Source organism: Misgurnus anguillicaudatus, chromosome 19, assembly GCF_027580225.2.
Source record: "Misgurnus anguillicaudatus chromosome 19, ASM2758022v2, whole genome shotgun sequence".
Taxonomy (NCBI): domain Eukaryota; kingdom Metazoa; phylum Chordata; class Actinopteri; order Cypriniformes; family Cobitidae; genus Misgurnus; species Misgurnus anguillicaudatus.
Window position 1 is genome coordinate 2,327,556 of NC_073355.2, and position 18,855 is coordinate 2,346,410.

At 36.1% G+C, this 18,855-nt stretch overlaps 1 protein-coding gene and 1 long non-coding RNA gene across 4 annotated transcripts in view; one reads left to right on the forward strand and one right to left on the reverse strand.

Moving 5' to 3' along the window:
* The window catches only part of LOC141350953 (uncharacterized), a 271,024-nt gene that overhangs the window by 27,164 nt on the left and 225,005 nt on the right, over window positions 1-18,855 (reverse strand). The window lies entirely within an intron of this gene.
* otop2 (otopetrin 2) overlaps window positions 16,645-18,855 on the forward strand; it is a 115,905-nt gene continuing 113,694 nt past the window's right edge. For 2 of the 3 annotated variants that reach the window (XM_073856806.1, XM_055183578.2), the window contains exon 1: window positions 16,645-16,838. The gene's annotated coding sequence lies outside the window, so the exon portion shown is untranslated. The remainder of the gene's footprint in view (window positions 16,839-18,855) is intronic. The other variant, XM_055183569.2, reaches the window with a different exon arrangement.

Sequence of the window (18,855 nt, forward strand, 5' to 3'; positions counted from 1 at the left end):
TAGTTAACTCTCTCATGTCATTTGCAGTGCTTTGTAAGAGTTTTGTTTGCCAGGAATCATATTGATTAAAAAATGAGTGTGGTCATTTATGGGGTAAAACATACTCAAAATCTGTCTTTATCCTATCAATAAAGAAATACTAAATGTTATTAAAAATTCAATTCAATTTTATTTATATAGCGCTTTTCACAATTTGGTAATTGTATCAAAGCAGCTTTACACTAATAGAAGCAGTGAAAAACACAGAAAATCGACAGATAGCACAATACAATAATAAAAAACAACAACAATAAACACTGAGTACAGTAGTAGGGAAGTATTTCTGTTTTAGTTTAGACTGCTCGTATAGACTCCAGTGCATTATGTCATTTGAATGGATGGTGCCTTGTGTAACCAGACTTTTTGGAAAATAAAATGTATCTGAACTTCTGATGGCAGAACAGACCTTTATGTGTGATAATAAATGACATACAAACAATATCTACATTACAATTTTAACTGTGTGACAAAAATGAATGTGCACTACACTGTACATGACACAACATGACACAACCAGCATAGACACCTGATGACTATTATGGGTTTGGTGAGTTTGACTGATTCCTGTTTCAAACAAAGAAATCATTTGAATTTTTTCTAAATGCATATCAATGAGCATTCATTGGCATCTGCCCTAAATCTAATACGCAAACCAATGTCAATAAAAATGACCTGAGTAATCTGAGATCACTACAGTATTGTTCACCGTCCAGCTATCATAACCAGAATATTACTGCTCTATTGTTCAGTTGATTATTATTTGTTTATGGCTGTGGAACATCTCATGAAATGATTAATTACCAGTTGGTAATATCAAATCATTTGTATGTAGATAAAGGTTGAGACAAGACAAGTCTTAGTTATTGAGGAGGCAGAAATGTAAATTGCATTTTGAAAACCAACACCTAAGCTGTTTGATATGGATGATTATGTTTGATATGATATTACAGTGATGGGTTCTCTAAGAAACATCTAATACACATGTCTTCTTAGAGATAGATATTTAAGGAGTACTGACCAACACTGTGATGCTTCAGTGTTTTATATCAGTCTACCTCTGTAGTCGTAGTTTCATTACAACAATTACTGAGTTTTCTTCAGCATGATACAGGTTATCACACACGCTCAGTTGCTCTTTCTCACTCACTGCCAGTTAACTCCTTTTCTGTTTCTGAAATCTGAATTCTTTGGAACCCTATTGAAGAAACCTAAACATCTTCCCTCATGTGTGTTTGATTATACGTTAGGATAGTCATAGTGTAACCACCCAGAGTTTGGTTAATGTGTTCTCTGCAACATGATCTCACGGAAAGTCGTGGTATATTCACACAAAATTTGAGCAATTTTTTCATGTCCATGGCACGAAATTCGAGTTTCTATAAATGACACAACTTTCATGTCATTTTATGTATTGTTTTCTCATTTTCTTTCTATTTTTTAAAACACAGCCGTGATGATATAGAGCTATATCACACTCCTACTCGAGCGATATTGCTTAAATATATATATATATACATATAAACAGGAACAACATAAACATGAACAACAACATAAACAAGACCACAAAAGACAATAACACTAAAACAAAGACAAGAGGATGCAAGGGAGCGGGGAAAATATAACAATATCAAGACCACGCTTTCCCACACAAAACTTAGTACTGTCAGAACCCTGCCACACTAGACTAGATATAATTACCAAACGTGATTATGGCAGAATCCTGACAGTTACCATGAAATTACTCAGTTATTACCGATCTGTTAAGTAAAGTGCTACTGGATTATTCTATTGACAACATGACAGTGGTCTACTAAGGTTTCTCGTTTTGCATTTGTTGGACTCTTTGGATGTTTCTCTATTGTGACTTCTCTATTTGATGGATTTTGTTTGCTCTGTTTATGTAATATATTCTTGTGTGCATTTCTATATAAACTTTAAAAAAGAAAAAATATTTCTATTTGTGTTTTGGATTTATGTTTTGAATTACCTGTTACTTTTTAATACAAGTTTGTTCAGTGGGTCACTCCCTTACATTTTTCTTGTATATTGCCTTTACAAGGTTGTTATAGGGAGACCATAGCGATTTGCTGGTGCCAGTAGGTTCATTTCCAGGCCACTGGCCTGTAGATGGCAGCATATTGACATAGAAGCTCATCGGTGTGTATTGGTCATCAAAGTCTATACTGCTCTGTCAAAACGAAGCTGTCACTGGGGCAGTACCCTTTAAAAAAGGTCCTAATATGTACCATTTAGGTACAAATATGTTCCTTTAAAGGTGCACTATTTGGCTACAAAGGTGTACTTTTTTGAAAGGGTGCTGTCCCATTGACAACTTTTGTACCTTTATTTCTGAGTGTGTGTATTTATCACAAAACATTTCCATCTTCACTTTCTGTCTTAGCATAACATTATTGGAGTCTTAAAATGAGTGCATCTTTCATTTTAAAGAGCAGAGTCTAGATGTTCAATGATATTTGTGTTCACACAGGCATTCGTTTCTTTGCCTTTCCCTAAAAAATTACATGTTTATATCTACATAGTATTGATTCTCAGTAATGTAGATACTTTCTTTTCCTTTCCCTGAAAAAATGACATGTTTATATCTACATAGTATTGATTCTCAGTAATGTAGATACTTTCACTTCCTCTGGAGGTCAGGGCAGAAGTTAAGATTTCATTTTAAAACAGAAGGACTGCTTAAACATGAAATGTTTACTGTATATCTGTTATTATTATAATGTTCCCCTGCTTTTGTTGCATTAATTTACATGGAAATGTCAGTTTTTCTGGACTGCACTCAAATAAAGAAAATAGTTTGAACAGTTATGTTGAGACTTTTATAAAAGTCAGAGTACATCTAACACTTAAAAACAAAATAAAATAAATTGAATTTCTCACGCTTGTTTGCATATGACTTTTCAATATATAGCACAAACAGCTAACTAACTTTGCTTGAATATATCCTCATAGCCACAGCCAAAATTATGTCCAGTTTTCTAGTTAACATGTTATTTGTATGTAAAATGCAGTGTTTAGGCTCCTGTTTGCTCTAAACTATCACTATTAACAGCCAAACCATTTGACATTGCAGTTAGTCACTGTGAAAATTGTATTACATCACACTAATACTGGTATTGTCCTGAATATACAGTGCCTTGCAAAAGTATTCATACTCACTGAACTTTTCCACATATTGACATGTTACAACCAAAAAGAAAAAAAATGCATTGGGATTTTATGAAATAGACTCTAACAAAGTGGCACATAATTATGAAGTGGAATGAAAATGATAAATGGTGTCCATTTTTTTTTACAAATAAATATCTAAAAAGTGTGACATGCATTTGTATTGAGCCCCCCTTTCCTCTGACTCCCCTAACTAAAATGCAGTGAAACCAACTGCCTCCAGAAGTCACATAATTAATAAATAGAGTGCACCTGTGTGTAATTTAATCTCAGTATAGACGGTTTCAACAGTGACAACATAAACAAGCGGCTGTCATGGTCCGCACATAACTTCCGGTAAACTCGGCTAAGAATAAATAACAACAAAGTTCTTTAAACGTACACAGCAAGCATGTGGAAGAAGGTGCTTTGGTCAGATAAGACCAAAATTAAAGTTGATGGCTAAAATTCAAAACATTATGTGTGGCAGAAACCTAATACTGCACATCATCCTGAACACACCATCCCCACCGTAAAACATGGTGGTGGCAGCATCGTGCTGTGGGGATACTTTTTCTTCAGCATGGACAGATAAGCTGGCAGAGTTGATGGAAAGATGGATACAGCCAAATACAGGGTGAAAACCTGTTCGAATCTGCAAAAGACTTGAGACTGGGGTGGAGGTTCACCTTCCAGCAAGACAATGACCCTAAACATACAGCCAGATGGAGTGGTTTAGATCAAAGCATATTCATGTGTTAGAATGGACCAGTCAAAGTCCAGACCTAAATCCAATTGAGAATCTGTGGCGAGACTTGATCTGAATGAGCTTGAGCTATTTTGCAAAGAAGAATGGGCAAAAATTTCACTCACTAGATGTGCAAATCTGGTAGAGACGCACCCCAAAAAAAACTTGCAGCTGGAATTGCAGCGAAAGATGGTTCTACAAAGTATTAACTTAAAAATTGTAAAAATATTTGGACACCATTTATCATTTCCTTTCCACTTCACAATTATGTGCCACTTTGTGTTGTTTTATCATATAAAATCCTAATAAAATACATTTTTGTTTGTGGTTGTAATGTGTCAAAATGCACAAGGCACTGTTTGTGTATAAATATAAATAGTTCAGTGGGTATGAATACTTTTGATATAGATAAAGTTAAAAGCATCTACCGTACTATCAATAAAATACAGTCAAAGCAACAAAAGCATTTACAACTCAATAAAAAGGCACCAAACTTTAAATGATCTTCATTCACTGCTTTATAATAATGAGTTTATTACAGTATGGCTATTGCATCATTGGTGTAATAGCCACAAGATGTCATAAAAATGGCCTGATGACGCATTTTGTCTGATAAAAAGAAGGATATTGCAGCAACATTCAATTTGCATTGATTTTGAAAGAAATGAAATAACAATGACATGTCTATAAGGAAACTGGACAGTTTAATATATACTGGCATAGTGTTGCCACAGCTTCTACTGAGACGTGACAAATATTACTTACATGTTAAATATTATTTAATATTATGCTGCCTATTTCAGGATGATTCAGATATCCTTATCATAAAAAGGTAAAAATAAATACCTATTTAAATACATAACTACATAAAACACTAAAAATAAAGTTTAAGTCAAAGTTTATTTATAAAGGACTTTTATAAAACAACAAGTGTTTATCAAAGTGCTAAATATATCAAAAATACAAACAGTCAACACCACAGAAGAAAGACATCAAGACACAATAAAACAATAAAAGAAAGCAGCTCATGTCAGACTATAAAAATAAGTTTTAAGGCCCAATTTAATAGCAGAAAATATCTGACCCGTTTTAAATATAAACAATCAAATTATTCCAGAGCTTCAGTGCCCCCACTGCAAAGGCTTGGTCACCCCTGGTCTTTAACTTTACTCATGAAACAACTAGTGGCAAATTAGATTGATCAGATCAGACAGATACTGTACTTTAATGCTTAGCCATTAAAAGATTTAAAAACATGTACTAACATTTTTAATTGTATCCTGTAATGGCCTTATTAATATGTGGATAATACTACACTGTAAAAAATTTGCTGTAATTATGCAGCTGGTTGCCAGTAACTTACTGTAGAAGAAAAATACTGAAAATTTTTCATGTTCATTAAACTTTGAACAAACTGTTGCCAGTAAATAACATAAATGTAAAATCTACAGTAAGTTACTGGCAGCTAGTTGCCAGTAATACCCAGTAATACTGTTATATCTACAGAATTGTTTTACAGTGTACTATTAGTTAATATTATCATATCGCTTCCTTCTCCCCTCAACAAGCCAAACATATTTATACTCCTGTAGGATATAGCTGGAATATTTAATTGGTTGGAATATTAGATAAGCTGTAGGTGTAATAAAAGCATTTGTTATCAGAATAACCCCTGAGGCTTCAGACAGAATATCTTGCAGATATTCACCTGCATTACCTTTACCACAAAATCAAAATGTGCATAGGATTGAATTAATTGGACTTTAGCTCATGTTTGAGATGGGTTCTTTAAGTGATCACTGTGTATCAAAGGGATAGTTTACCCCAAAACAAAATCCCAATGTCTTTCTTTGTACTTCAAAACCCAAATGCAGATTTTTTAAAAGTGTTGTTATTATGGGAGTGGATGGTGAGTAACCAGTAAACGCTTTAAGCTTGTAAAGGTCCCAAATATGTTAAATAAATAACGTCACTCAACGTTACGAAACATCTCATGATCGGAAAACCCAAACACACAGCCAGGGAAACTCGCAATTGGTTTCAGGGAAACTAAATAAAGCTGCTAGAACAGCCCAGAAAATGACCTGTCTTGAATCCAATTGTCATTTTACATGATTACACATAACTTCATTTATGGAAATTTGATTTCTTTGAATGTGTGGATTGCATGGGTTGTTACCAACATCTGGGAACCTGGCACCTTTAAAAAAACATATTAAATGAGAAAAATGGTGATGTGTTCAATATTTATTTTAACTCCTGTATTTTGAGAGTCCTGATGCATTTACTCTTCTATTTTTTAGATATTGCTGTTGTTTGAGTTATATAAAAGTGAACATCATAAAACTGACTAAACAACAGTTCAGACACAGAAAATTAGTGCACTGAAAGAAAGGAATAGGCCAATACTTTCTGGTTTATAGTTTAGTTTTGTATGCCTAGAGGACCTTTAAATATACGTCATGAGTCAAGTGGACTTATAATTTTTTTTTTTTTTGGGTCGGAAGAACAAAGAAAGACTTTTTCCCAGAAAATTTCCGTAAAAATGTCAGCAAGGCTTAAACACAAACACATCTCATAAATATTCAGGGATCGCTTTTGGAAAGAGGACCCACAGTAGTAACATTGCTGTAACATACACCAAAAGCTGTCAGAATCCTGCCAGATCCTTGTTTGTTAAGCCAACTTTGGCTTAACTTAGCACTTTACTGTATACGTTACATTATTAATATGCTCGCTTGTACGGTTTAACCTTAGCCGCTATCTCTACTTCTTATATTATCTATTGATTTTCTGTGTTCTCCTCTACATCTTCTCATGTAAAGCTGCTTTGCAACAATTAACACTTGTGAAAAGCGCTATATAAAATTGAATTGAATTGAATTGTTTGTATTTAGTAGGGTTCTGACAGTACAATGTTTCATGTGGGAGATACGTGGTTTTTGTATTGATTTATTCTGACCACGCATTTCCCGGGTCTCGTCACTTTTTCCCATATCCCTTACTTGTAATTATTTCCAGGTGTATGTCATTTACTTTCTCCCTATTTAAGAGTCCTTGTGTGTGTTGTTCAGTATGGGTTTGTCTGTGTTACTGTGTTGTTTCATGCCAGCCAGTAGTTGTTTCCAGTGTGTTCCAGTTCAAGTTAAGTGTATTATGTTCTAGTTAAAGTTTAGTGTAGTTCTGTGTTTATTAGCGTTTGTTCTGTTCATTTGCGCCCTCATGGGTTTTTTGTTTCTGTTATTTAATAAATTCCTGTTTTCTGTAATACGTGTCTGCGTTTGGGTTCATCCTCCTGCAAAAATCCTGACAAAAGCATTCCGTGTGATTAAGAGGCAGAAACAACGATAGTGTGAATGAACTAAAAAAACAAACGATCCTAAACAAATCTTCTGTAATCTCTGTGTGAAAAAAGGGCTTAACTCTTGTGGTCACACTTTAAACACCCCACATTTTATAGTTTTTTTTTATTTTTCATCTACACTATCATCATTTTAATGGTAAAATAGTGTGAAAATGCTCAAATCTGTTTGTTTGTATACTGTAAATAACATATAAAAACAAATATGCTTTTTGTAAGTTAAAAACGCAAGTCATATAGCCTACTTGCATTATATATTAAATGCAAGTTATACTGAAAAGTGAATGTTCCCTCAATTTCCTTAATGCCTTTTCACATTTCCAAATCTATCCCTAACCTTATAGTAAGTGAATGTTATGTATAATATTACATAATGTGTACTTATTTGTGGAATTGCAGTGGCGACGACACCTACAATGAAGAAGAGTCGGGTGTTTTAAGTTACCTCATCTTATCTTATGTTGTTGAGTTTTATATTGTCAGAATTTTAGTTTTGTATTTTTGTATATGACCCTGTATCTCTTTATGCTGTACTGTGTCAAAGTTCTATGGAAAGGCCACAAAAGGTTATGAACTTTGATTTATAATGTGGCTGTATGTTTTACCACTTGTATTATGATAGTTTAACTGTGTATTATAATGTGCATTATATCTACAGTAGTAAATAACGGCATAAAGCAGTATATCAGTGTTTGATATTACCATAAAATAAAATATTACCACTAAAATCCTGTAATGCCTAAAACCTTTACCCAAAAATAAGAAGTCTGTCATCATTTACTCACTCTCATGATGTAACAATCCGACCAGAAGCCCTGTTCAATTCCACAGTATTCTTTATCCTACTATGGAAGTTAATGGGGCTCATGTTTGGTTTGGTTACAAACATTCCTCAAAATATCTTTAAGAAAGAAATGTATACAGGTTTGTAACAACATGAGAGTGAGAAAATGACAGAATTTTTTTTTTTTTTTGTGTAAACTATCTCTTTACATTTTGGCAACCTCAGCTGACATTTGTTACTGTATTTTTCACAGTGATAATCATGATAAACAGTTATACCGTAAAACAGTGTACACAGCAAATTCAGCAGAGTTAAAATTACGGTGTTAATGGAAATATAAAGAGTTCGGAGTTAATTTAACACTGGATTGAGTTAAAACTATTTTATTTAACTCTACAAAAATAAAGAGTTGGTGTCAAAACAGAGTGTTAGCACTTTTTTTAAAAATCAACTCCCATAGTGTTTTGTTAGTGGAGTTTGTTAACTCCTAGGGTGTTAAATAGAGAAGACCTCCCACTTTTTACAGCACACACTGAACCGTGTTTTTGGATGATGCAGTTCAAGCAGAAGGTCATCTCTTTTACTGTAAATGGTAAGTAAATGTTGAATAAATAACATTTTCATCAATAACATTTGAGAGTTGTGAGGTGATATGTTTTATATTGCTGTTAGTATCAAGTTTAACATTAAGTGTCATGTGTTATTGTCATTATATGAATGCAGCAGTTGAGTTTAGGTCTTAGCCTCAGATGGAGCAATTCATACTCGTATAATGTTTTTGGGAGTTTTTTTTGTTGTTGTTGTTGTTGTTTTTTTTGCTTTATGTGCTGTTTAAGTTTAATATATATATTTTTAAATCCATTAATGTGTGCAGGAGATTTGCTTTGGGGACTTTAGAGGAGCACAGAAATATAGGCCTACATGAAAATTTCTTCAGACGAAGAGCAATTTTATACCAAAGTGAGTATTTTGTGCAAAACATAAATTGTTTTTTGCATTTTGTATAGTTTTTTAATACAGAATTTTTCGCTTTTATTTTTGTTTTATTAACAGAAAAGTTCAATATCCAGTCTGAAGGTCTGACCGTCGAGGATCATATCACCTCCTTACAGCTACTGGTTCATCATATTCTGCGGTTAATATGTGAAGACCAACATGGATTTTGGATTGAAATGAAGTCAAACTGTTTGTATGAACTGAAGCATCCCATAAACTGTGTTTACTGTTGTTATATATTGGGAATGTGCTTTTTAGTTGTCTCTGATGTTAATATGTTAATTTAATGAACACTTAAATGCATGATACATTGAGGACCATTTTTCTGTCATAAATAAATGTTTATCAGATGATATTTAAAAAAAAATCATTAATAGTTTTAAAATGAGAATGATAGATTATACTGCTGTGTTGTTACATTAAAAAACTGTTTAAAATAAAGTTTTTTGTCCCAAAAGTACCTTAATATGTTTCTGTCTTTACATTTACCATATTAACACCATATTAAAAAATATAACACTACATTGGAGAAAAATTACACAGAGGGAGTTAATTTTTAACAAATAAAAAATATTTAACACTGATTAGTGTAAATTTATAGTTAGATTTTTAACTCTGTATAGTGTCAATTGCTAACACTTTAAAGGAGTCAATGTGCCAACACTTTCAAAAGTGTTAAAATAACTCTACTGGGAGTGGACCCCATGAGACACTTTTAAAGTGTTGAAATTAACTCTTATAGAGTTATTCTGAGGTTCCAGATTTTGCTGTGTACAATTTTTACAATGTAAAAAAGTGTAACCAAATACAAACATAATTAGAAGACTCTTTAAACTGTAATGTTAAATAATAGGTCTAAAACATTAAAATTGGTTTCTCCCAGTATCCAAGAATAATAATAAGTGTCAAAATATTTTGAAGTGGAACCAAAAAACTCCATCTAAACCTACTAGAAGCTGTATTCAGCAGAATGGGTGTTTATTTATGTGAGCACTAGCCTGTACTTAACACTGAACCATCACATTAGAAACACAGATGTATTTGAACAGGAAACAATAATGTCTGATCTCTTGTGTCGCTCACTTTCTCCAATAAACGCACCCTTTATGCATTTCATCACTCTGTGCTTTCCTGTGTTTGTTTCATTGCTTTGTCATGTTTTTTTCTTAAACTCCTTTATGTATAGCGCAGCTTTCATGAATAAATTATTAACCATATGTCAACACAAAACCTTACCCATTGACAAAACTTTGACTTAAAAAAAATATTATTACTTTATGATGGAAAAATAAACATTTCAATGTCTTAGTGGCCCGTCCTTGTACACGTTAATCAAAATGGCTTTAAAAATAATGCAAAAATAAAAAGTTGATATCATAGTACAAAAGCCTTTTTTCAGCAAATTAATCCACATATGCTAAAAAGATTGACTTGAAACTAAAGCAGAAGAAATATACATTTAAGCTAATTTTTAGGCTCAGCCTGCCCTAAGAGGCATCTTCAAATGCTTGCTGTTCATGAAATCTCCCCCAAACTTCCTGATTCAATAGACAATATCCCAAAAAAGATAACTGAACTGCAAAAAATAGTCAGTGGCCTTTGAACGTGAACAACACTCTAAAAATATTGGGTCGTTTTTAACCCAGGGCTGGGTAACTATTGGACAGAACACATTTCTGGGTTAAATGACCCAAATAATGAGTTGTTTTAACCCAACTGCTGGGTTGTTTTAACCCAGAAATGTGTTCTGTCCAATAGTTACCCAGCCCCGGGTTAAAAACAACCCAACATTTTTTAGAGTGAACGTAAGGTTGTCTATTGTAAAGCTTTAGTGTCAGATGGAACAGTCTGACCCCTCCACTACAGATCATTATCTCTAATGTTACCAATGAACCCATCCCTTCACGGGCAGATTCATTGCACTAGCAACAGCAAGACTAGCGTATGTTGTGTTTTGGTGCTAGTATGCTGATGACCACCAGCTAAACCAGCATAATTCCCATGCTGTTTTGATGCTGCATTTGTTTTAACCCCATGCACAAGAACTGAATGTGTATGAGGCGCACATGCAATCATGATCTGTATTTACAAATCCATCCAGTAAAACCTTTCATAGAAACTGCCGGTAAACAATAAATACAATAATTGTTTAAAAACAACTAATATCATGATGATAAAAATATGCTGATTTATTTATTCTGCTACTATATATTATTACAAAAATGCGACTACAGTACAGCAGTGGCGAACCGTGAGTACTTCAGCTGGGCCTTCAAAATATGCAATGAAGTGCAAATGCCTCTCCATGCGCAATTACGCATGGCGCAATAAATGAAAGTCACAAATTTAATGGATAGGTTCTACTTACTACACCGCCTTAATTCTTAAAAACAGGAAAATGGAGACAAGTGAGCATGGGGGAAAAAACACCAAAATAAATTGAGAGTAGTTTGTTTTTCATAAATTTTAAAATTCAGAATATAATACTAGGCTATTCGTATTTCGTTAAATCATACAGTGAACGTGTACAAATTCTGAGCACGCAAAGTTAAATTACAGAATAGGCATCGTTTGCCTTTAAATGCAGTTTTAAAGTTTAAAATTACTTTAATCTAACTGATAAACAGAAATACAGACTCTGCTGCTCTGTAAATTTGCATTTAATTTTTGTTTTTGTAAATATATATTTAGCTGTAGGATAGCTTGTTAGTCTTTTTTCATAAGGGGAAATATAGCACCCTGCGTTCTCAGTGCACCTCCTTGTGGCTTATAACTGTTATATTTTGCGGGCTCGCAAAATCCCTAGCCCGAGCCCCGGTGAATGTTTTTGCATTCTCTGAGATTTAGTTAGGTAATTATATTGTATGTAATTCGGCGTCGCCTGCAGTCATTACTATCCTCAAGTAAAACTGTCAGGAAGTGAAAGTATAATTAAACCCATTATTTTTCTCGTGTTCACGTCTAATATGCGCAGCGCAGCTGCACGCGCATCTCTCGGCTGTGCTCTTCACGAGTACCCGCTTAAGTAATTTCGTTTTTACCTCAGCCCTATCAAACTAGCCACAACGTCAATCACGTTTTCTGCCATTTACCTCAACCACTCTCACCGCAGAGATTCGGGCCATTAGACGGTCTATGATTAGGACTTCTTCTTCTTTGGTGTTTTACGGCAGCTCGCATCCAGCTTGTTGCATGATTAGGACTTCATGAAGGCTTACAATGCTTTGTTTTTTACCCGCCCACTTGAAATCAAAGCGTGATTGGTCGATTTGCCCGTCACTCTCCACACCAAAACACATAGCTTGGCCTTCCTTGGGATTCTTGAAGTCCTAACCAATGAATGAGCCAGTTTACCGGGCCTTAATAGAGACAGACGATTCTGATTGGATATGAACCTGACAGTAAGCTTAACGTTAGAACATAGATGAGAGAAAATATATTACATGTATTAAATTAAATTAAATATAAATTTAAACATGTAAAAACATATTTTTATTGAATACTTTATTATTTATTAGTATTATTATAAAAAATATTTTTATTAATTTTTTTAGGCCTTCTCTGAAGGCGTAGAAGGCCCTGAAGGTTCCCCACTGCAGTACAGAATATGCTTAGTTAATGTTTATAATAGTTTGTAATGTGTTTGCGCATACTTTTGTTATGTTTTAAATGAAAAAGCAAATACTTTAAAAAGTAAGCAAATCATTTCATAAGCTCATGTCTCCACCTGCGTAAGAAGGGGTGTAATAATATTTTCATAAAACAAAAACAATACTCAGTACATGGAGAAGTTTAATATGTTTATTATAGTTTGTTCAAATAACTTACAATGTGTTGAATGATACTGCTGACTATGTCGGACCGTGAGAAGCTCAACGTGTTGCCATAAACATGTCCATAAAAATTGCTGTTTAAATAAAACTCACACCAGAAGGACATTTTAAACCAGCCCCTGAAAAATAAAAAAAAACAAAGTCTTGGTATATTACATATACAATTTCTTGACTGACTTTCCCATTGTAAAGACACTGATATGTCTCTGTGCTTTTATATTTGCACATTGAAGACCCATCACCTTCGATCAACAACACAAAATTATTGAATATATCTTCATATATCAAGCCACTTCTTAATTTCATCCTCAAACTGGTTTACACATGGCAGGTGTAGTAAATATTCACTGTTTAAATCATGTTTTATGCTTGCTCCCACTACACTGTTTTCTACCGGAAGCCCGTCATATCACTTACTTCCACGTTCGAGAAACAGGGGGATAACGGGGAGCAATACTATAACAAGGGAGCAATCCTATGACAGGGAGGCAATACTGTAACAGCTGGGCAATACTGTTACAGGGCTGCAATACTGGCAGTTACATAAAGTCTATTAAATGAAACACAGTTGTATAGTGAGCAGTGGTGAATAACAAGTAATAGTTCTTCAGGCAGGCAATAACATGACAATAACATGATGTTGTGGACCTGGTAGATGGGTTCTTCTTCCACCACAATGGGAGGAGAAGGCACGTCTTTAGTGTCAGGGTCTGTGGGAGGAAGAGAGCCAGGTTCAGTATAAGGTTTGAGGAGTGAAACATGGAATGAGGTTAAGATCCAGTACTGAGGATGTAAGTTGAGACTGTAGGTCATCGCGTTCAGCTGCCTTTGCATGGTGAACGGGCTGATGTACCGGGGACTCAGCTTACAACAAGGCTTGTGGAGGCGGATGTCCCTGGTAGAGCCCTGCACGGGCCAAAAATTCCAGCCCTAACCCGGCCCGTAGTGTTCAAGCCCAACCGGACCCCAGCCCGACAATGCCTAAATTTTTTCAGCCCGAACCCGACCTGACCCGAGACCAATATCAATCACTTTTAAGCTCTCTCTGATGCGCACTCTCTTTCTCGGACGCACACCCTCAGATGCGCGCTGTCTACGCAAACACTACACACGCAAACATACACACACAATGAGGAGGGATGCTAAAATAAGCCCGAGCCCGGGCTGTAAAAAAAAAGCCCGGCCCAAATGGGCTTACCCTTATGAAAATTAACCATGGTTTTATTGTGGTAAAAGTGTAGTAACCATAGTTTTTTGGTCAATTGATTACTATGAGCAAAACCATGGTTTTGCTACACTAACCATGGTTTTTTGGTCTTAATTGTAGTAAAACCATGGTTAATTTTCATAAGGGTAGCCTGCCGGGCCCGTTGGGCTTGCCGGGCTCTAGTCCCTGACGGACAACCAAACCCTTTGTCCGGGTTGATACTGGTGTGGATCGGAGCAACAAGTGTTTACTTGGTCTTGATGCCTCCGCACAGCCTGTTGGAGTTGGACGCAGGCTAATGTGGAGAGTGAGGCCAAGAGCTGGAACCGCCAAAGGCTCACCAGACCAGGGGAATAGAGGAGGTTGGTAACCCAGAATGCACTGAAAGGGGGTGAGTCCAGTAGTGGATTGAGGAAGGGAATTCTGGGTGTATTCAGCCCAGGGATCCAGCTGTCCTGGTACTGGTGGGAATATGTATGCAGGTAGCATCCGATTTCCTGGATCTTATGCTCAGTCTGGCCGTTGGTTTGAGGATGGAATCCCAAAGATAGATTGACCATTACACCAAGGAGTTTGAAGAAGGCTCCCCATACCTTGGAGATTAATAGAGGTCCACGGTCGGACACAATGTCCTCTGGGATACCGAAGTTGTGGAACACGTTATTGAAGAGTGCTTCCATGGTTTTGGAAGTAGCAGGGGAAGTAAAAGGTCGGATAAACTGTTGCTGAAGAGCTTCTTCTACATACTCCTCCATGGCCTTTTGCGGGATGGACAGAGGGTAATTACGACCTGCCCAAAAACAACCCTCCTTCCGGTTTCTTGATGCCCGGAGTTACCGGAACTGGCTGCGTGTTTCACAGACAATGGTCCGGGCGGAACTATTTCCGCCATTTTGGGTTCCGCTGTATAAGTCACTCCGTGACATTAGCATTGACTGTCTTTTAATTTTTGTATTTGCTTGCACATACCTTCAAAGGCTAGCCGGGTGCTTCAAGGGGGTCACACACCGGGCGAGAAGCGCTGCGAGGTGTCGCGTGTAGGACAACTCGCAGGTATTGCACACCGCACGTGCACTTTAAATAGCGTGAGCTTAGTCAGAGTCTATTTCAAGATCCAGAATATGCGTTAATCGTTAACGATTTGGGACAATATGATGTAATTTAATGTTAAACTATGTGAGTGGCGCAGCAGGGATTTCTGCAACGTCCAGAGTCAGTGCGTCACCTCCATGCTTCTTTTTGTTTTGATGACGCATGCAGCCGTGAAACGCTGTTGTTGCCAGATTGGGTTGTTTTTTCCGATACACAGTAAGGTCTGTTTACAGTGTGTTTTAGTCGGGTTTTCGCCTGGAAGACTCCAGAATGAATGAGTTCACAGTAACGTTCATCAGGCAGAAATACAGTATGATCAGTTCACGTTCCCCCAAAATATGAACGAGTTCATGAACTTTCGTTCAATTAACTTATTCAGGCACAACACTGACTATAACAGGGGAGCAATACTATAACAGGCAAGCAATACTGTAACAGGGGTACAATACTGTAACAGGGTGCAATACTTTAACCGGGGAACAATACTGTAACTCAGGGAGCAATACTGTAGCTGGCTGCAATACTGCAACTGTATCACCTAGGTATTCTCTGAGTTAGTTAAAACAAGGAATACAGTTGTTAAGTACTTTTTTACTTTTTAGCATTATGTTTGCACTGAACGGTGAACGCACCGGCAAATTTGCATTGATCATTATATTGCTACATTTACAATGTGTACTGCATAAACGGTAAATAAAATACAAACTTAATTGTTTCAGACTTCCAACATTTCAACAAGGCTGTTTCATAACACAAATCTCAAATTGCACCATTTTACATGTGACCTTGCCAATGATGTGTAGGCCATCACCATGGTGACAACCCAAAGAAGAAAGATAAGGGTGATTTCCAGATAAGACAATTTACACATCCAAATTGTGCGCATCCATAGAAATAGTCTCAATTGACCGGAGATATCATTATCATTTCTGATCTCTTAGATGTGATGATAAGATTACAAAATCATTGCATGCGAGTTAAAAAGATTATCTTGATATGCCTGTATAAACCCCATGAATTACATTTGAAAAGCTGCCCAGAATCCTACATTTTCCCCTTTAAATAAATCTGCAATGCAGGCGGCAAGGCTACAACAATAATGCTCAATTCATCAATTCTCCTTAATTATGTTTATTTTTGCATTGAACTAACATTAGTGAAAGTGAGCTTGTTGAAGCAGGTTATATTGTCCGACTGACAGCGGGCTGTAGAGGTGTGCTGTACGGACAAGAGTCGAGCTGATAAAAGAGCCCCTGACACACACTAGGGTTATTGCTCGTATGATGCAAGTTTAGTGATTCTTTGACAAAAAAACAAGAATTAACTGTTATACCGTGAAAAGACAAAGAATAGAAGTGCAGCCAAGGTCATATAAACAACCTGTGTTGTAAAGAAGTAAAAGGAGCTACCCGGTGAGGTCATTTCTGGGAATGTCACTGTTTGCCAAAGAGGTATACAGAGATTGTTGAAAGGATTTAACGTTCATATTCTAAGAACTGGGACTGACCCTGGGGTCAAAGGTGGCTTAGAAGTCTGAGACTCGCCTATAAGAAGGCTTTTATACCGTCTACGTGCGGATTTTGACACCTGCCACGACGCGGAAGGAAGATTTTGTGAGTAATTGGTTTTCATTACTTTCATCTGGTGTGTAATAACTTGTTTTACATTATGTCGGTATGTGATTATTGCTATAATACAGAACTGCGTTTATATAATAAACATTTAACTAGAATCTAAAGGCACTCACAGTACTGGGGCGTCATAGCTGGCTTATTATTTTCAGTGTTCTTTGTCATTTAACATTTTTTTGCCCATGCGCTCTCCTGAGCATTAAATCTTATCAGTGTGGTGCAGTTTGGCTTTTTTGGGACAAGCGACTGGGTCAGCATCATAACATTAAACATACATACATCATTAGTTTTATTCAATGCTCTAAATACAGTTTATGATAAACAAAACACATTTGTGCTGATTGATTTGGAAAAAGTTGTGACACACCTGGCTTCTCGGGCTTCTTGCCTGTTAAAAGGACTCAGTGACATGTCTGAAGAACATGCTCATGTCTAAAAGCTAATATGGAGCGCTGTCTCGTTCTTTACTGGTTTTAATGAAGCCTTAACTCAGTCAAAAAAGCCTAAATTTATAAGTAAGTTTATATTTGACCCAACATAGGTTAAATGACACCCCACCTGGGTTGATCTCTTCCCTTGTTGGGTTGAACATAACCCAGCATTTTTGTGTGTTAATTGGTCTCTAGTCATGTACATGCTTTAATCTCTTTGCTACTTGGTATTGCGGGTGCTGTTAAGATTTTGCTATTATATTGTAGATAAATATCTATTAAAATATATGGATATGGTTGCAAGATATTGGCCATGTGAGATAAAAGCAAATCATCTTGTGGCAAGCAATCGTGCATGAGGTGATCAAGGTGCGATTGTAATGTAATTAGACAATCTGTCTTGATATCATGATAGTTTTCCAGTAGCCAGGCTCGATGCCATTGACATGAATAAACATTGATGTTGAAAGTGAGTCACTTCCTATAGTTTCTTGAAATGTTGCTGTGGATGGCGTTGGTGGAGTTTTGAGCATTATGGTTTCCTGTAGCACACAAAACCAAACGTTTTTATTTGATCAGAACTGAACAATGGTATAACCACTGTTTCTCTGATGAAAACACACGCATAAACATCATGTCCTTGTTTGATGTGATCACATGACCCAGACAGGCTGCAGAGTCAATAAGGGTTGTGGTCTGGAGTTTAGGAAATGTCTAAAATGCTCGAGAACGGCAAAACAATTTTAAAGTGCAGGATTCAGCCTAAAAACTGGGTTTTCTGAATGGCCTGGGGGCAGATTAATTGGATTTGATGCAAAAGTATTTGATGAACGTATAGTATGTGTCAAGAGCATTCAGTTACAATCATTATCTCATGGTAGGTGGGGTTCAGTGGCTTTTGCACATCTGACCTACTTTGCAACCTAAAGACTGAATTTTGCCCAAAGGTGACAAGTTTACTTACCTGTGACCAACAAACCCTAAACTTTGACCAAAAACGTAAAGTTTACACTTTAAGTCTAAGTATAGCGTTGGATGTGTGCACTACGCAGAGGAGCTGTCTTCTGCCATTTTACCATCAGCTGATCAGTGTTAAAAAATATATGCTTGGAAATCATTTGGCTTGTTTGCGGTGCCGCAAGAACTTACAGGCAAATGACGTCTAAGTACTGTAAGAGTGATTCCAGAAATCATGCAGGGGAGCCAAATCGCTCTTGCAGAAACTTTGATGTCATCCTCCTGTCTTTTCTTGTGGCGTCGCATGAAGTCGAACAAGCCTAATAACTTTCACGACATGTGACCCTAAAAGAGTGATCACTGATAGACTGTCATCTAAAAATTAAAAAGAAATCACCCTTTAGAGCTGCTACACATGTAGTTTACCATCCATAAGCTATAATAAAGTCACTTTATGTGGCTGTAAATGATTTCTATTGGTGCTTGTTGATGCTTTTTTCAATTCTCTAAATTCATAAAACCATTTTCATACTTAATAAACAACATGTATAGAGTTAATTTTCTCAATATTATATTACAGCAATAAACAAATATTGTCATAAAAATCATGG